This window comes from Cupressus sempervirens, chromosome 10 (genome assembly GCF_028749045.1).
Source record: "Cupressus sempervirens isolate cs-2001-9-10 chromosome 10, ASM2874904v1, whole genome shotgun sequence".
Taxonomy (NCBI): domain Eukaryota; kingdom Viridiplantae; phylum Streptophyta; class Pinopsida; order Cupressales; family Cupressaceae; genus Cupressus; species Cupressus sempervirens.
Window position 1 is genome coordinate 340965747 of NC_143127.1, and position 21317 is coordinate 340987063.

Consider the following 21317-nt stretch of genomic DNA (forward strand, 5'->3'; position numbering starts at 1 on the left):
AACTTTATATTGCTGTTATAAAGCTTTTCAGTATCATCTCTACCATAGTTTTTCTTTCTATTTGGAAGGTTTCCAAGTTACCAAATATTGTGTCAAGTTTTATGAATGTTTTATTGCTTGTAGTCTTTCATGCATGCAATTAGATCAAAATAAATTATGAAGGATTAATTGGTGAATAGATGTTAAAGTTTTATTGGTTCCTAATTCACCCCCCCTCCCCTCTCAGTTACCTAGGCCCACATAAATTTCCAACAATTGGTATAAGAGCTTTTGGCTCTCACATTAGAAGTTCAGTAGCTTGATAAAAGATTAGAGGCAATGGAAGTGTATAGACTAGAGAAAACTATTGAGAATGAAAAGTTGGAATTGCAATTTTCCATGGAACAATTCAAGAAAATGAAGGAGTAGCTCTCACAATCCTTGAAAAGAAGAAAAGACCTAGCACAATAGATGAATGACAATTTCTATATTGAAGAAAGAATTAAAGGCATTTGTCAAGATAGAAGTTTAGTTGAAGCTAATGCAGCAACCAGAGATCTACTTGAAAGTAATCTTACTTTTAATGAAGAACGTAGAAAACTAAAAAGAGAACAAGAAATTCATTTAGTTAGAATGTGTGAAGAAATCAAACAAAAGGAAAAAGGAAATGAAGAGAAAATATTGCCAACTTAAAAGGTAGAAGAAAAGGACAATGGAATTCATCACTTGTCTCTTCAACAAAGAGATTTGATCAATCAAATCAATTATGCAAATCAAGAGCTTATCAACTTGAGGATAGAGAATGAAGGATTTTAGAAGGATCCCAGCATAGAAAAGAAAAAAAATAAGAGGACAATTAAATCTCAATAAAGCATGAATCAATTGGACAAGCAAACTCAATTTAGACACAAAGGTAAAGAAGGTTTAGGCTATAAAGATGAAGGTGAATCATCTCAAGAAGTAGCTAAAAAGAACAAATGACCTACTCGTAATCATTGTGGAAAGATAGGGCATACATTAGACAAGTGGTTGAGCAATGGGAAATAAAAATTCAGTAAAAAATGTTAAAGTTGTAACAGGCCAGGACATAGAGCAAGTGAATGCATAGAGAGACCTAAGTTTGAAGGAAAGTGTTTCAATTGCAACAAACAAGGGCACAGCTCTTTAGAATGCAAGACCAAGAAATGGAATCTAGTAGAACATATTGTGAAAGCTATATTTGGTTAGGATTATAACACATGGTGTAGATGTCTCTATTATGGTGAGTATGGGCACATTGGACCAAATTGCATAAGAACTCACATGAGGAAGAGAGACCCTACAAAGTGATGTTATTTATGTTCAGAACTTGGACTTCTAGCTAGAAACTATATGAACTGAGGTAATGTTGAAGATGAGAAGAAAGCAAATGCTGACAAAATCAAAATTCAAATGAGGCAGCAATGCATAAAGAAATCTCTAGAGAATACAAATCAAAGTATTGAAAATGTTGACACCAAAGTCAATGAGCTAGGTAACTCAACTATTTCAAACTAGCTAACCATGGAGATCACTAGAACTATGATTCAAAGGATGCATCTCATATCAGTTCCATTCAACAAGCAAGAAAATCCAAATTAGTATTTTAGATACACTGGGATTATTGAGTTAGATAATATTTGAAGTAATGTATCAAGACCTTATAGAGCAAGGTTGGGTTGGAAGACCTTACCGAACAAGGTTGGGTTGCTAGATCTAACTGAGCTTGAATACAAATGGCGAGTTCAAACATTTAATTGAGTTTTGATGGTGCATATCATGTTGATGAACTTGATTGAGCATCTTATGACTATCGAGCTCAATATGTTGTCACCCAGCTATCTATCATAGGATGCATTAATGGTGAATTGAAGACAAATTTTGGTTAAAAGATGAAACCAAAAGGTTTATTCTTCACCACACATTTCAAAGAAAATAGAGTAGAGAATTTGTAAGCCCCGGAGAAATTTAGAGTGATTTTGGTGTGAAGTTTTTTATGGTTTTACCAATCATTCATCGAGCGTAATGGCATCTTCATCTAGAAGCAATGTCAACAAAGGTTTCAAGATATTGATCAGAGGTGTTGAACCAAGAACGACAGTGTTCAAACTATGTCCAACGATTGTGGAGGAAATTGATCCATCGGAGCTCATTCGCAAATCCTTCCGAAGGTACTTTTAATTCATGACATTAGGTCATTCTACCATTGTTTAATTTTAGAATTGGGTACTTTTGAGATAAATCAAGAATATGAGGGGATATGTGTGGATGGAAGTATGAAACTTGAGCATAAGCATTTGGAGACAAAGGGTTTAACTCACATTTTACATATGCCGAGGGGTTTCCAAATCAAATAAATCATATTTATCATGAGTTTTATCCACAATATGAGATTTTGGCTTGATCAACCTATTTAGATAACAATGAAAATGATTCATAGGGTTACTAGGGGTCCGAAGCTCAGCAAAGAAAAAACAACAAAAACCCTAGGTCGAGCTAAACTAGTAAAAAAGACTCTTGTCAAATGGGATGGAAAATGTGTGAAGTTGAATGGAGCCACAAATATGGAGATCAAGTTTGGGATACATGTAATTATACATAAAATCTATAGTTCGAGCAAATTGAACAATGTTACTTGTGAAGCTGTTGACCTAGCATTCAAGGTGGTCAAAAATAGGCTATCATTTGACCTTGCCAAGTTATAGCATAATCAACTAAGAAAAAATATGGAGAGCATCCAGACATCAAATACAAATCCTTGTGAGTTTGGATCACTCTTAACCTATCTATTTTTTTATGTTTAGAAGTTTTTCCCTTTGAAAGGCACTGTGGCATGGAAGAAGGATATACCTATTGTATATGATATAAATAACTATATAACTTAAATGGGCAACAATTTTGAGGGCATCATGGCTACATACTTTGAGACATTTCAGGAGAGAATGTAGAGCAGATTTAGAATTCCCAAACAACTAGTTGATGACTATGCGCAAGATATATCTTTCCTTGTGGACTGTGACAAGGTGCATATACAAGCAGTGATGCTAAGGGTGGCATGGGTGAAACCTCTTGGATATGAGGTGAATATTGATGATACAAGAGACATAACTGAGGTTCTTGTAAATGAGTTAGTGGACCCTAAGGCACCATACTTTGGTACCTATAAAGAAGCTAAGGCCAAGATTTCTTTGGAAATCAAGTTTCCTCAAGCCCTAAAGAGAGGAAGAAAGAAGGTGGAGAAGATTTTGAAGGAGAGAAAGAAATCTAGTTTCCCTCTTCTATTGTCAGAAGGCAAGGGAAATGACTTAGAAGAAGAAGAAGGAGAAGAACATGCAGAAGAAGAAGAACTAGAAGAAGAAGAACCTGCTAAGAAAAATGGGAAGATTACAATCTCAAGGGCTACAAGGTCCTCTCCAATAGTATTCACAAGAAGACTTGCAAAATTTAGAAAGAAACTAAAATTGTAGGATGGTGAAGAAGAAGATGAAGAGTAGAAAGCTACATTCAAAAGGTCAACCCCCACCTTTGAACAAATACTGAAAAGACTACAAGATGGTGGAGGTCTATTTGATTTCATGTTTTTAAAGTATGAATCAAGAACTAAGGAAGCAAAAAAGCAAATTGAAGAAGCTTTAGTGGCTAAAATGGCTAAGTGGAAGTACTCTCCAGAGGAACTAAAAAATTAAGTTTCTAATATCTTGCTAAAGGATGTTACACATAAATACGAAAATGATCTAAATATTGCAAGGGATATCAGAAAATAGACCTTAAGAAAGACAATGCCAAATCTTTCTAACAAGGAAGTGAAGGAGGCATTGAAAAAGAATGAACAAAAACTAATTCCTAGGTTCAATGCATTCTTGATTTTGTCAAATGATATTGAATTAGTTGTCAAATCAAACACAATTACATGGAAAATATATATATGTATTGCATAAGCCTATTGAGGAGGTTGTATGAATTGACGATGAAAAGGATGATGAGAAAGAAGATGTGGAGAAAGATGATGAGAAAATAGATAATGTAGAAGGAAATGGTGAAGAAGATGAGGAGGATCAACAAGCAAGTGTAGATTTTCCTGAAATATACAGCATTCAAGACTTAGATCCTGAGAAGATAGTAGCCGAGGTAATGGCCTCCCTCCCTCTCTCTTCGAGAAAAGCCTTACTGCCATCTAGGCCGAAGATGATTGCTACCAATTTGATTGAGGTAAACATTATTCCACCAAGCACCCAATTGATTCTTGGAGAAATTCTACCAAGTACAATGATGAGTACAGATTCCAGCAGTCCATGAACTGAACAACAGGCTCCACTCATCTCAGTAACAGGCTAGACTGAGTCTCAACAAGGAATAGTAAGTTCTCCTACTAATACTACTATTTCTCCATTGAGCAATGTTGTTTCTACTGCTATTATTTCAACAATTGCACGTGCAATGACAATTGATGTTAAGCATCAACTGAGCATTGAAGATCTGAGCAAATAAAAGGAGAGAATTCCTTCTACTACTAAAAAAGAAAAGGGTAAAGAGGTAGAAGCCTCTAATAAAGAAATTGATCTAGAGGAAGACATTTTTAAACTAGATTGGGGTCTCTCTAATCTAACTCTGGATCAAATGGATACCCTTGGTGAGCTATAGAAGAAAAGATTCAGACAATAGAAGCTTAGAGAAGAAAGGAAGAATAAAAATCAAGTGCTTGAAGACATTAAAAGCATATTTGTTGATGCACTTAGTATAGAGGTTGATGAGAAGCAACCTATTTTGGATCAACTTGTTAATATTGTTCACAAGTTTAATGAAGAATTAAGTGGACTGGACAAAATTTTGCAGAGGGTAGAGAGGAAGTTTGAAAAAAAAGTTTTGAAGAAAGTGGGCCACAGAAGATTGCCATTGATTAAGTGAAATTATCCACTATTCTTGTAAATTTTGAAAATTGTGTTAATAATGTTTTTTCTTTATTTGTTAAGTTGAGTGATAAATAAAATTTCACCAAGGAAATAAAGGATAAGTTGTCACAGATAGACATTGATTTGAAGGCAAGTGCACAACAATTGTCACTTGATCCTAGCACTAGGTCTGCACATTTTGTGAAAACTAGGTATTTGACAGACTTACATGTAGAATTATTAAGGGAAGGAGCCAGAATAAGGGTTACGCTAGCAATATTTAGAGTTTGATAATTCCCTACATGGATGTAATACAAAAACACATATTGTGCATGCAAAAACATTAATCCATGAAATCAATTTTTCAATTGCTGATCACATGATGGAAGTATCAGTTGAAGTATAGATAACATTGCAAACTTCAAAAGTTTTGCAAGAGAATTGGGACAAAACCATGTCCATGATTTTGAAGGTAAATAGTCTTTTCCTTTCACATTTTAGTATTACCTCATAAATATGCATTATTATTTTTTGGCATTCGTGTCAAAACCAAGAGGAAAATAGTTATTATCATACTATATAGTGCATATGTATATATGGAAGGGAATCCAAAGGGAAATATAGACAAGGGTAATGCAATTATATATGGATATATATACATACCTATAAAAAATTGTCAAAACTGATATGCAGATCATAGCATATTGATAGGGGGAGTTTTAACTAATATTTTGAGTATTCGGAATTTTGGTATGATAAGTGTTTTTGTCACTAATGTCAAAGGGAGAGATTGTTGACCTTATGGTCAAATCATTTGTCAATTAGTGACTAAGCACTTAATTAGGTCGATTAATTGCATTGCTATCGAGTTTTATAGTTGTTATCGAGCATCACATTCATATAGAAGATTTTGTCGAGCTTTAGATAGTCTATCAAGCTTCATTGAGTCTACTTAGACTCATTAGTGCAAACCATGCAAGAAGTAGTGTTAACCAATCTTATCAGTGTCTACCGAACTGGCAGCATTAATGAAGAAGAATAAAGATAGTGTTGACCAAGTTGCAGTGTCATTCGAGCCCTTTAGTGTCTGAGTTCTTTAGTATTCACCGAGTCATCCAATGCTAATCGAGTTCATGCTACTCTCGAGTCATCAATGTGGACCATGCACTAGTGCATACTTTATTGCATTGTATAAATCATTTCACAAGGTGGACCTAACAACCCATATTGATCCTAATAGGGCAGATCACCAGAAGTGATAATTATAAGCCTTAAATAAGCCTTAATAGGACAACTTTATACTACACTCATAAAGCATGTGGATATCATCCCCAACTCTTTTTTACTTTCTATTTGGAAGGTTTTTGGGTTACCAAATATTGTGTCAATTGTTATGAATTTTTTATTGCTTTTAGTCTTTCATACATGCAAATAGATTGGAATAGCTTATGAAGGATAAAATATTGAATAGAAGTTAAAGTTTTATTGGTTCTTGATTCACACCCCCCCCTCCCCCCCTCCAGTCACCTGGGCCTACATACATTTACAACATTAGTTACCTAATAGAGAAGTACACAGTGAACCTAAGATTGAACTTCATGAATGACCTATTGTTGAAGAAAGAACACAACCAAGATTATCAAAATATGTCAAAAGATATCATTCTGCTGAACAAATCATTGGAGAGAAAGAGAGTCGACCAATGAAAAGGAATAGATTAAGGAATGAGACATGTTTTTTAAGCATACATAAAACTAAATCAGTGAAGGATGCATTAGACAATGAAGTCTGGAGTGAAGTCATGAAAGAAGAAATTGATTTGATTGAGAAGAATAAAACATGGACACTAAAACCAAGACTACAGGACAAGAATTGTATTGGAACCAAGTGGTTGTATAGAAGAAAATTGTATAAAAATGGTGAAGTAACAATGAATAAGGAAAGATTAGTCTACAAAGGTTATGCACAAGAAGAGGGAATTGACTATGGAGAGGCATTTTCCCCAGTTGCAAAATTGGAAAGAGTTAGAACTTTGCTTTCTTATTCTGCCTATAAAGGATTCAAAATTTATCAAATGGATGTTAAGTCAGCATTTTTGAATGGTATATTGGAAGAGGAGATTTACATTGAACAACTTGAAGGATTTGTTGATCCAAATAATAAGAACCTAGTGTGTAGACTACACAAAGCTTTATATCATTTAAAGTAAGCTCCTAGAGTATGGTATGAAAGATTGCACAACTATCTTGTGAAGATTAGTTTTGATAAGACTAATGACAACAAAAATCTTTACTTGAAGACAAAAGGAGGTAAAGGAATTTCAGTAGTTGAAATATTCATTGATGATATCATATTTGGAGGACAAAATGCATTGTGTAAGACATTTGCAAATGATATGATGAAAGAATTTGAGATGTCTATGCTTGGAGAAATAAAGTTCTTTGTTGGATTACAAGTTTATCAAATGAAATATGGTATTTACATTAATTAGCCCAAGTATCTAAAGGAAATCTTGAAAACTTTTGGTATGGAGGATTCAAAACCAGTTAGTACTCCCATGGTGACAGGACATAAACTATCCAAAATTGATGAGTTTGCTGAAGTAAATCAAACATTGTACAGGTCTATGATTAGAAAATTACAATATGTAGTTCATGTTCCTATTCAAAAGATGAAAAAGTTAGATGCAAAATTCTAACTTTCTATCTTTGTGGGATATTTAGATTCCACCAAAGGATATAAATTTTATGAACTTGACACAGAGCAATGGATTATTAGTCGAGATGTGGTGTTTGATGAATGGGGAGTATAGATATAGAAGAAAGAAGTTCAACAATCTACACCATTCATCATGGGTAATGAAGATGTTCAAGTCCGTCCTCTCCCCACAAGCTCAAGTGGAAGCTCAAGTCCAAGTCTACCAAGCTCACCAAGTTCCTCTGCAGGTAAAAGTTTAAACTCACAATATAGTCCAAGTTCCTCACAAAAGGTTTAAAGTTTAAATGAAATATATCAGAGGAGCTCTACTGTGGCTTTATTTGCTAACTTTGCATTGTTAAGTTTCATTAAAGTTGAACCTTTTGTGTATGAAGAAGTTGTGATGGAACCAATGCGGATTGATGCTATGAATGAAGAAATGCATGCTATTGAGAAAAATGATACATGGGAATTAGGTCCACTTCCAAAAGACAAACAGGTGATTGGTGTCAAATGGATTTACAAGGTGAAATATCATGCTGATGGTTCTGTGGAAAGACACAAAGCTAGACTAGTTGCTAAAGGAATCGCACAAACACTTGGAGTAAATTGTTTAGAGACTTTTTCTCTAGTTGCTAGGTTTGATACAGTTAAAATTATATTGTCTATTGCTACTCAAAACAAGTGGCGAATCTATTAGATGGATGTAAAATCAACTTTCCTAAATGGTTATATTGATGAATAGATTTATGTGCATCAGCCTATTGGCTATAAAATTTTAGGAAAAAAGCACTTCGTTACAAGTTGAGAAAATAACTCTATGGATTGAAGTAAGCACCACATGCTTGGTATGCACAAATTGATAGTTATTTCTTGAAGAAAGGATTCATTTGAAGTCCTTTAGAGCCAACCCTTTATATCCAACATGTGGGTAATGACACTTTAATTATTTTTCTTTATGTTTTAGATCTCATTTTTACATGTAATAGCCCATCTCTTATTGAGTAATTCAAAGAAGAAATGAAACAAGCATTTGAGATATTAGATTTTGGACTTATGCATTATTTTCTTTGGGTAGAGGTGTAGCAACAACCTCATGGTATATCCATTTCTCAAACCAAGAATGTTTTTGATTTATTGAAGTGATTTAGAATGATGTCATGCACGACAGTTGCTACCTCTATCGCCCTTGGTGAAAAGTTAACCAACGATGATCCAAGTCCCCATGTTGATCTACATTATATAGAAGTTTGATTAAGAGCCTCATATACCTTACGACAATGAGACCTAATATTATGTATTCCATGAGCCTCATCTTTCAGTTTATGCAAGATCCACGAGTCTTATTAGTGAGCTGCCAAAAGAATCTTAAGGTGTGTGAGTGGTACACACAATTTTGATATTCATTATTCTCCCAATGATAAGTTTGAGTTGGTTGGTTACATGAATTCTAATTGAGTTGGTTCAATGGATGATCAAAAATCAACCCCCGGTTATGTTTTCTCGCTTGGTTCTAGATTTGTTTCATGGAGTAGTAAGAAGCAGGCAACCATGACTCTCTCTTCAACAGAAGCAGAGTATATTGTAGTAGCAACAACCGGTTGTCAAGCAATTTGGATTTGAAGGATTCTACAAGATTTGTATTTGGTTCAAGAACATCCTACAACTATTTTTTGTGATAATAGTAGTGTCATTGCAACGACAAAGAATCAAGTGTTTCATGCTAGATCGAAGCCCATTGAAATCTACCATCACTTCATTCAAGATTTGGTTCAGAATGGTACCGTAGAGTTACAGTTTCGTCCAACTTCTGAGCAAGTTGCTAATATCTTCACCAAAGCGCTCACTACATCCAATTTTACTACCTTGAGAACTCAACTCGGTCTCATTCCCATTGTTCATGCAGGAGAAGATTGAATGCATGCACTTACACTGCTTGCATGCACCACTTTATTGCATGTGCATGTAGTGGTGATGCATTTCAATGCATTCAAAATGTATTAATTTAGATTAATTAATTAAATTTTATGTTTAATAAAACTAAATGTTGTATATAGCTTCACAAGGATCATTTATTATTATTTTTAATTATTTGTTAATTAGTTTGCATATAATGCGAAACTCTGATTTTCATGCAATCTCTTTACATGCTATTGTTTAGGAATTTTTATTATCTTCATTGATCAACAGTCAAGGTTAAGTGCTTTAGTTGATTTCTTTATAATGTATTCTGTATTTTCAAAATTGTAACACAGTTTTTATTATAATTTCTGTTGTTGTTTATGCTTTGTTTATTATTTCTTTGAGCATCAGTATATCATAAGAACTTTTATTTTTAGATCTTCAACCTCTTAAGGGTGCACCTTATTTTTTATTTCTCCTCTCTTTCAATATAATCCACCTCCCTTTTGTGTCTGTAGACCGTCTTCGATCTAACTGGAGACTTCTCTTCTAATGTAGGAATAGTAACCTTAGTCCCCTTTCCTTTCTTCAGCTTGGAAGGTGCTTGTAGTGTAGTGATATGAGGTAGAGACTCCATATAGAAATGCTTGCGAACCTATTCTTTAGTTAGGTCAATCACATGCCGAGCCCTATGCAAGATGTCATTCTCTTCCCTATTTACCTCAGCGAGAGGTTGGATGATGTTATTCCAAGATGAGATGAAGAAAGTCATCGAGAATAGCGACAAGAAAATCCATATGTTCATGCAAAAGTTAATAACTGATAAAAGAAAGATTCTATATCATTATCTATTATCTATTATTAAGTTTTTCCCGCAATTCTTGCGAAATCTTCTCTGCTGAAAGAGTGAATAGTATACTTGTGGACAAGGAGAGGAAAATCATCTTGCTTGCCTTCTGATTGAGTTTCTTCCAATGTAGTTGGCTTCTTCACTTTCCCTTCAAGCGCGAATGATAGATCCTGCTCTTATCAGTACTGAATACATTTCCACCTTACACAAAACTCTGACCTATGAATTTCTCTAAAGTGACACCAATTTTCCAACCAGCAAAACCACCTATGAGCTGTTATACCAATTGCAAATTATAGTAGAGCAAATGAAATGAAGAAAATAGAATAAAGAAAAGAAGACAAAGAAGACACAATGCGCATTAAATTTATAGTGCTCTACCAATTAACTACATGCACTTTGAAACATGAAATGTGAGAGATATTAAAAATTTCTCACAAAAACAACCTAACCCTAAAACTTGCTCAGGAACAACTATTACCGAGTGATAAATTTTTCTCAGTAACCAAAGAGAATAAGCGGCAGGAGAGTTTATCGAGTTAGCTCGATAAATGAAGGACACACAACTCGGTAACCAAAGGATACCGAGTGAGCTCGGCAGACAAAGAGATTACCGAGTGAACTCGGCAGACAATGTGATTACCGAGTGAACTCGGTAGACAAAGAAATTACCGAGTGAACTCGGTAGACAATGTGATTACCGACTGAACTCGGTAGCCATTGGAGAGAGGAAGCCAGTAGAAGAAGGCATCGAGTGTACTCGGTAGCCACTGTAGAGAATGAATTCTACCAAAGACAATACCAAGTGCAAACTTATAACATGAATATTTGCACCATTAAAACCAGATATCCAAAGCTTCAAACTTTCAAATAAACTTTCCAAAATGCAATGAATAGAAGAAGGACAATAATGGATTCAAGTATGCCTACTAGCTTTTTATTCAACTTGGATTCAAACTATTACAAAACTGGGAGCATTCAGCTTCAACCAGAAAACCCTAATATAACCCTAAAATTTTAAACTGATAAAACTTTAAACTTGCAGCTCTAATGGCTGCATACAATAACGCTTGGAGCAATCACTGCTTCAACAGGACGAATCTAAACAATAAACTATGAACTATGAACTTACAGAATGACAGGTAGAACCATGTGCAACTGCAGGCACGACAATGATTCCTTCTGTCTCTGCAACGACTGATTTGCTGATCACTTTTCTCTCTACCTTCTCTGCTCTGCAACTTCTTCTCCTACTAACTGATTGAATGAATGATAAAATTATCCTTTTGTCGTCAGCAAAATTATTTTCCCTCTCATTTTCGGTTTCAAAATCTCATCTGCCCGTAATAAATTTTTTGAAAGTTCAGGGTGGTAGGTGGGCATTTGGGTCCAAGGGCAAACAACAACCATATTAAATATTCCAACACTCCCCCTTTGCCCCGAGCCAAAAAAACAAGGATCACTGCTGATCCAAATCAACTACACCAAGACTGTCTCTTAGGTGTACAAAACATCCAATGCCTAATGGCTTGGTAAAAATGTCTGCTAGCTGCTGCTCAGACTTGCAATATTCAATTTTGATATCCCCATTCTCTGCCAGCTCTATGATGAAGTGATATCTGATCTCTATATGTTTGCTTCTCCCATGGACGACTGGATTCTTAGACAATGTAATTGATGAGATGTTGTCACAATAGATTGTGGTTTCATCCTCTTGCGTTTCATTCAAATTTGTCAAGATCCTCCTTAGCCAAATTGCTTGACATGCTGCTGCATTTGCTGCTATGTATTCAGCCTCTGTTTTAGATTGAGCAACAATGGGTTGCTTCTCGGATGCCCATGAAATTGCACCCGATCCCCATATGAAAGATGTATCCGAAAGTGCTCTTCTTGTCATCTATACTTTCAACCCAATCACTATCTATGTAACCAACCAACTTGAATTCATCATTTGTAGTATACAAAATCCCAAATCCCTGGGTACCTTTCACATACTTTAGGATCCTTTTTCCTGCTTGCCAATGGGAATCCTTTGGTGTTCCCATAAATCTGGAAATCAGACTTACTGCATGCATTAGGTCTGGCCGAGTTGCAGTCAAATACATTAGAATTCCAACCATACTCTTGTATAGTGTTGGATCCACTCTCTTGCTAGAGTCTTCCTTGCTCAACTTTAGACCTACTGCTGTTGGTGTGGGGGCTGCCTTACTATTCTGCATTTTGAATCTCTCCAAGATCTACCCTGCATACTTTTCTTGAGAGATGAAGATACCATCATGCATTTGTTTTACTTCTATGCCTAGAAAGTATTTCAAGAGACCTAGGTCTATCATCTCAAATTCATTTTTCATGACCTCTTTGAACTCACCAATTAGAGCCTTGTTATTACCAGTAAAAATTAAATCATCTACATACAAGACAACAATCAACACATTACCATTTGTTGTCTTCATGTAGAGAGTAGGCTCACCATTGCTTTTGCTAAAGCCATTACTCATCAAATATGAGTCAATCCTGTTGTACCATGCCCGTGGAGCTTGCTTGAGCCCATAGAGAGCTTTGTTCAATCTATATACTTTGTTCTCTTCACCTGCAGCTTCATAACCAAGTGGCTGCTCCACATATTCTTGCAACTCGGGCATAGTTCTCATCATAATCTCTGCCATACTGCTGTTTGTAGCCCTTGACTACCAGCCTTGCCTTATGCCTATCAATCTTGCCTTCAGCATTGCATTTGGTCTTATAGACCCATTTCACTCCAATCATTTGCTTCTTGGGAGGCAAATCAGTTAGCTCCCATGTCTCATTCCTTTCTATAGCATCTATTTCCTCATCCATGGCCTTACAACATTTCTTTTCTTTAATAGCTTCTTCAAAATAAATTGGATCACTATGAGAAAATAATGCAAAATTAACACTCTCATCATAATCTTTATACCTTTCATCTTGGTATATCTCCCTAAGACTCTTGGTCTTTCTTGGTAGCAGGGAGGAGAGTGTGGGATTAGAATTTTCACTGCCGCTTCTTGGTATTAACACTCGATCATGCTTAGAGGAGCTCGGTAATGACCGAGGCTGCTTGCCTTTCCTTCTATCTACTCCTTCTTACTGTTCATCACCATCCTCTTTATTCATAAATGGCACTTTACTAGAAATGCTTGGTGACTCATCAATTGAACTATACCAAGACTGATTTTCAAGAAATTCCACATCTCTTGAAAGCATCATCTTGTTGTTCAGTGGCTCATACAATCTGTATGCCTTTGATTCTGGGCTATACCCTGTGAAAATGCATTTCACACTTTTGTCATCAAAGTTCTGCCTTTGCTCTTTAGGCACATATGCATATGCTACACATCCAAACACCCTTAAGTGTTCAACTGTCCATCTTATTCGTGACCAAGCTTCTATTGGAATTTTGTCATGGACTGCCTTTGTAGGACATCTATTAATTAGGTAAACTGCTATTGCTACAGCCTCTCCCCAAAATTCAGTTGGGAGACCTTTCTCTTTCATCATGCTCCTTGTCATTTCAACGATGGTCCTATTCTTTCTTTGAGCCACTCCATTCTGCTGTGGTGTATAGCTGGCTGTGAGCTCTTTCTTTATGCCATGTTTCCTGCAAAAATTTACAAAAGAATTGGAAGTATAGTCCCCTCCTCTATCTAATCTAAGGACCTTGATATAATGTCCACATTGTCTTTTAGCCTGGGCTTTAAATTCTACAAATTTATCAAATGTGTCAGATTTATTCTTTAAGAAATACACCCATGTTCTACGACTGGAATCATCAATGAATGTCATAAAATATGTACTCCCCCCAATGGAAGTAACTTGCATAGGACCGACTAGGTCAGTATGCACTAATTCTAATGGATATCTAGCCTTCCTAGAATTTTCAGAATTAAAGGGAAGCCTATGTTGCTTACCCGAAATACAAGCCTCACACTTGTCATATGAATTTCCTATTCGTGGCAAACCTTCTACCATTCTTATATTTGACAACAAATTTAAACCAGCATAGCCAAGATGACCATACCTAAGGTGCCATAGCCGTGAGGGGTCTTCAATCACACTCCTTAGAGCTGATTGTGTGGGAGGTGCAGCACTAACTTGAGATGAGAAACATGTCTCAATCCTCAAGGGAAACATTTTGTCCTTGGTCATTTGAACTGCTGCAAGTAAATTCTTGCTCCCATCCTTTTCTTGAATGACACACATGTCATTCTCCATCAGCACTTTGTATCCATTTTGAATGAGCTGACTAATGCTCATCAAATTGTGCTTCATACCAGGGGCGAAATACACTTTTTGTATTTCCCTTTTCTCACATTTCTTGGTGCAGACCATAATAGATCCTTTACCCACAACTGGTAGGGTTCCATTGTTACCCATCTTAATTTCTGATTTGGAACTCTTGTCAATGAATGAAAACAAGGTTTCATTACCACTCATGTGGTTGCTACATCCACTGTCGAGGTACCAAACCTCTGGGCTTCCTTCTTCACCAACATTACACATGATGAAGGCAGCAGCATTGGGTCCACTTCCCATGTTCACATCAGCCACATTTGCTTGTCCTGACTGATCATTCTTCTTCTTCTAGTATTCATTTGCATAATGCTCATATTCATGACAGTAGTAGCATTCTACATTACTCTTATTTGAGTTGTAGTTTTTCTTACCTCCTCTTGAAGTATTTTGTGAGCTACTTGCTCCATCTGCTCTTCCTGAGCTTTCTGTTGCAGCATTCCTTTGTCCTCCATTACCTCGGCCTCTACCTCTGGAGTTTCTGCCTGAGCCATTTCTTCCTTTCCCCCTTCCTCTTGGATTTGATTGAGCCTTGAATGCTTGCTCTTGGTAAGATGAAGAAGTAGATCTGTTGATCCTATGCTCATGGGTTTGAAGTGTACCCATCAACTCATCCATTGTCAAAACAGTGAGGTCTTTTGCCTCTTCTATTGTCATGACCAAATGGTCATATTTATGAGGTAAACTCCTCAATATCTTTTCCACTATCCTTTGCTCTTGATAGTCTTCTCCATTTGACTTCAGCTGGTTAATCACATTGGAGGTCCTTGAACTGAAGTCGGCAATTGATTCATTTTCTTTCATTTGAAGGTTCTCAAACTCCCTCCTTACGTTCTGTACCTTTACAGTACGGACTTTATTAGTCCCCTTGAAGTTTGTCTCAAGGATATTCCATGCGTCCTTTGCATAGTTAGCTTCTGCAATCTTTGGGAATATTGTCTCTGTCATTGCTGCTTCAATCAAACTTAATGCCTTAGCATCCTTCCTCCTTGACTCTTTCAAATGAGTCTTTTGTGCATTTGTGAGAACAACATTCTGAGTTGGATCATTCACATCATTGAATCCATTGACCACAAACTCCCACAAATCATTTGCTACCATAATGGTCTTCATTTTCTTTGCAAATGTATCATAATTCTGTCCATTAAATGATGGTGGCTGATGCCATATCTTTCCTGCATCTCTTGCCATGATAAATATCTCAAGCAAATAAATGCCCTAACTCATTTTGGATGTGGGGCCTCAAGGCTCTGATACCATGTGAGAAATATTAAAAATTTCTCACAAAAACAACCTAACCCTAAAACTTGCTCGGGAACAACTATTACCGAGTGATAAATTTTGCTTGGTAACCAAAGAGAATAAGCAGCAGGAGAGTTTATTGAGTTAGCTCGGTAAATGAAGGACACACAACTCGGTAACCAAAGAGATTACCGAGTGAGCTCGGTAGACAAAGAAATTACCGAGTGAACTCGGTAGCCACTAGAGAGAGAAATCCGATAGAAGAAGGCACTGAGTGTACTCGGTAGCCACTACAGAAAATGACTTCTACCAAAGACAATACCGAGTGCAAACTTATAACATGAATATTTCCACCATTAAAACCAGATATCCAAAGCTTCAAACTTTCAAATAAACTTTCCAAAATGCAATGAATAGAAGAAGGACAATAATGGATTCAAGTATGCCTGCTAGCTTTTTATTCAACTTGGATTCAAACTATTACAAAACTGGGAGCATTCGGCTTCAACCAGAAAACCCTAATATAACCCTAAAATTTTAAACTAATAAAACTTCAAACTTGCAGCTCTAATGGCTGCATACAATAACACCTAGAGCAATCACTGCTTCAACAGGACGAATGAAAACAATAAACTATGAACTATAAACTTACAGAATGACAGGTAGAACCATGTGCAACTGCAGGCACGACAATGATTCCTTTTGTCTCTGCAACGACTGATCTGCTGATCACTTTTCTCTCTGCCTTCTCTGCTCTGCAACTTCTGAGCTCTTCGACTTCTCCTACTGACTGATTGAAAGAATGATAAAACATTCCTTTTGTTGTCAGCAAAATTATTTTCCCTCTCATTTTCGATTTCAAAATCTCACCTGCCTGTAATAAATTTTCTGAACGTTCAGGGTGGTAGGTGGGTGTTTGGCTCCAGGGGCAAACAACAACCGTATTAAATATTCCAACATGAAAAATCTTATTATTCATCTCAGATTTGCAAAACCCATTTGTAACAGAAAATGCATTGATCTGAATAGATATCAGCCTTAGCAGTATGTGAACAGATTAGAGACTTGACCATTGGGCATCATCTCTCAGCAATATCAGTTGTTGAAGCTTGACGATGGACTTGAAGAGAAGCTTTCTTTTAGCGCAAATTATTTCTGTATTAGAAGATACATTGATTTTTTTGGTTGGCTCAATTGTATTGTAAGCAGCGAAGCCGAATTGAGGAGGAGAATGCTAGACTTCACCTGAAGGTATCAATGTCTTCTCGTGTTTGGCATTTGTATTTCTTCGTCCTGTATTCTTCCGATTTATTAAAACAAAAGGTTAGTCTGCAGGTTGAACAGTTGAAACTGCGCTCCAATTCGGAGAACAATACTGCAGCGGAATTCTTGTTGATTGAGCCTTCGGAGGCTCATGATCATCCTCAGTCATCTGGTAGTATACATAATTCTTGCACTTCAATGAGCCGACACAAAACAAGCACTATTCAGCACAATGAAGTTTCAGACACTTCCTTGCAATTGGGGTTGGTTAATTCGGCGTTTTATATTCTGTTTGATTGGAATTATTGGTTATTTTTCACTGTTGATAAGATAATTACGAAAAAAATTGTTTTCTGTTTCAGTTTGTCTATTTGAAACCTGGTTTTATATTCATCATCAATTCTTCTGATTATGGAGCTTATGACCTGAATTACGATGATAATCGTTCTCTATACTTGTTTTCGAGATGAAAGATACACATTATGTCAAGAACATTAGAATTAGAAAATTATTTGCCGCAGATACTAAAATTAAAATATAGTCAGGGATTACAGATTTGACGTTGACTTAGAACTGTAATTTAATTCTGATTTTATTGTGTGATAGAACTTGGATAACTATTCGCTGGCAAGGATTCTCATATTTTTCTGATATTTCATATGCTTTATCCGCAGAGTGAAATTATTATATATATGTGATGTCATAATAAATGCGACTGTCGTCTGCAACAAATGGCAGATGGCTGGCCTCTATCTTTCAGAATCAGTTATGCTTTAAAAGCTGTTCTATTTTTTTGTGCTTTCTCTGTACTCATTCTTGGACAATTGTATTTACTGAGTTTAAAAGAAAAAAAATTGATGCCGTGATGGTGTTCCTTGAATTTTAAGGTATACTTAAGGATGATGGATATAAGTCTCTGCATTCAAATGGGCAGGATATAAGTCAGCTGTGATTCAACACTAATATAATATATTGAATTTCTGATTTCCTTCGGATTTTTCTATTTAGAAAATTGCATTACATTTTTTTAAGAGAACATTTAAAATTAAAGATACGCTACTGCCACTGAATTCGGATATGCTGATGCAAAGTCTACTTGGCCATAAAATTGTCTAAGAGCAAAATTCCTAACCCTTCTTGGTGAATATAGATAATGATTGCTTGATAATCTTTTGTTCTCTGTGAGAACGATCGGTTGGTGTCTCTTATTTTTCCGGTAGATTTCTTATAGGCATAAGCAAAATAACTTCACCGAATTATTGAGAAATTTAAAATATTTATAATTTTATTTCCCTGTGTTTACGGTGAATTGTTAATGGAGTCAAGCTTCCACAGTTCTGCGTTAAAGAGCTGAGTTTTCAACATTTATAGGGTTGAGGAGACTAGTTTAGAATAATTCTTTTAGTATTTTTGTGAAATTTTATGTGCAAAACAAAAATATCCAACTAGAAATATGATTTATCTTTTTATCTTCGTAGAAATATAAAGACTATTAATTTTCTAATCTTTAAAGATTTTGATAATTTCAAACTTGAAATATGAACTATATGAATATTATTATGCATCAATTTTAAAAATACAGATGACTTGTATTACTTGTTTAAAATTTAAAACATAGTTAATATGGCATGATTTCTAATAATCATTCATTATCTTTCTAATTGCAAGAAATTTCACACCTCTCAAACTTCTACCTTAGAGCATGTTTTCATCTGCTGCTAGGCTTATTTTTAGGAGTAATATGTGGAGTTGATGACCCCATTAAAATAAAATTTTGTGCTCATTTTTAATCATTACTCTCAATTTTTTTAAGAATAAATTAATATTGTTTGTTGTAAATAAAATATAGATGCAAAATGTTATGCCAATGAAAAATAAGATATTTGTTTATGAAGATACTTCTAGCTTTCTTCATTAAGCTCCCATTTTCTCCCATAGCTTTTTCTAAACACTAGAACTGCCTAGATTTAAGCAGAGATGGCAATTAAGCAATCACATGAAAACACGAAGTTATTCTACACTCTACAGCTCCCTTTTATCCTCAAGTCAATCTTAAACTTATTCCATTTATAATGAAAAAGCATGATCAAAAGCTCCCTTTTGTCCTAAAGTCAATCTTAAAATGATTCCAATTGTAATGAAAGAGTATGATCAAAAGTTAGCTCTAATAAAGAAATGTAGGAGTAACATTTCTTGCCATCTAGTTATACAAATTGGATTTGTTTTTATTGTGAATTCCTGTTTACCCTAAAATATATATCTAGAAAAGAAATGTTCATCTATATCCATCATATTCACTTAAATATGGTATGTTCTATGCCATCATATTCAATTTTGTCATTGGACATTATTATCGAATTCACTGAAGTGATTAGGACAAGTGTCTCTCACTGTATTTTCGGTATATGCATTCTTTGTATTAGTCATCTTACATTTGACTTGTCAAATTTTATGTTTATGGTATAATGGTGGAGCTTTTTTCTTCTTTCTTTCTTTCCTTTTTTTTGCAATAAAGCACATTACAAACGTATAAGCTAATGAAAATTTGAGATTGAAAATGATTCATGAAGTAGTGTATCATCATTCAATTCTTTTTTATCTTTAAATTTATTAAAGATAATGTTTGTTTATTTAAATCTAAATTTTGTGATTGAAATGAAAACAAAAATTATATAGTAATAGATGAATTATTTCCAAGCTCGAAATCTCACAATTATAATGAAAGACAAGTGGCAAAATCTAAATACATTGTCCCGTTTTACTCCTTGCAAATACTTGATGAATGACAAACAACTTCAGCTGTCATCTTTTATATAGAGTGTGTTCATCCTAATTATAGATCCTCCTTATAATAAGTCATATTCTAAACAAGTTAGTACTTCCTTAGTTTTAGCTTTAGTATAAATTGAGTTTTCATTTAATAAATTTATTATAGTATAAAAAATATTAAAATTAATAAAAATATTATATAGTATTTTTATAATAATAATAATATATATATAATAGTATTCTTATAAGATTTGCTAATATAAGTATATATAATATTTTTAAATGAATAAAAAAATAATTTGTAAAATATAATATTAAAAATCTTAAAAATAATCAAAGGCTAATAATTTGATTTTAAATAATATAAATCATAGTTTTTAAAAATTAAAAAAATCATGTTTTACAATCCATGTAATCGATCCATATAAAAGTCAAAATGATTCATCTAAGAAAAATGTTTTATAGAAATTATTAAGTTAAAAATCTTGTATCTAACTATACACTTAGTTTTATAATTAAATTGAAAAATGATAAACTAGTTGAAATGAAAATGTTTAATCATGAGGTAAGACATGAAATGCAAAAAGTATGACAATAGTACCAAGAAGTACTAATAACAAGAATGTTGAATGATGTACTCATGCTATCTAAATGCATTTTATTTCTCCTTCAAAAGAGGTTATCCTATGACCGGAAATAAATTTATTTCAATCAAGATGTCTCAATGAATACATCACTCCATATAGTCATGTATGATCTGATGTAAATAGTTATCCATCTCAAAATAATTTTGTGATTCTAATTGATTAATAATAGCTTCAACACAAAAATATATATTCAAAATTAAAGGTTTCAATTTTATTTATTTTTCTTACAAGTTTAATGTACATAGAGAAACATTAATTGTATTTAAAAAATTAATACGAATAGTTGGATATGTTATAAAAAAATGGTTGGAATCAATTTAATGAAATATTGTTTCAATTATATAAGTACTTTTTTGTTACTATACTAAAGAAAGGATTGGGTTATTTACATATTAAAATGAAAGTACATGACAATACCATACATTTGTTTTAATTTTTATGGGAGAGGCTATTAAACTTTTTAAAAGGGTCCTTGACTAAAACTATGAGATTATTCAGCTGTTGATCTGTGAAATGTGCACTGTTAGGGTTTGTACGATTTTTGTCTGAGCCCTCTCTACTACGCCACTTGTCATTCCTCATTTAGTGTGGGAATTCCTTTTAGGATATAATGGCCTCAACCCTCTCCATCCTAGCAGTTGTTGTTGGTGCTAGAGTTTTTGTTGTATGTGAGAATGGCCTTGCCAAGCAAACATGAGTGCAAGTTTGTGCCCAAGGTGTTCCATGAGGTAATTCCTCTCCTGGCTTGGT

General features: G+C 34.6%; 1 pseudogene across 1 annotated transcript in view; it reads left to right on the forward strand.

Annotated features, from left to right (window-relative positions):
* Positions 1-18139, forward strand: part of LOC149533981 (MADS-box transcription factor 23-like) — a 203381-nt pseudogene extending 185242 nt beyond the window's left edge. The window contains exons 6-8 of the transcript XR_016356697.1: positions 17095-17139; positions 17224-17414; positions 17826-18139. The product of XR_016356697.1 is annotated as an MADS-box transcription factor 23-like (transcript). The remainder of the gene's footprint in view (positions 1-17094; positions 17140-17223; positions 17415-17825) is intronic.
* Positions 18140-21317: the final 3178 nt, after the last annotated feature.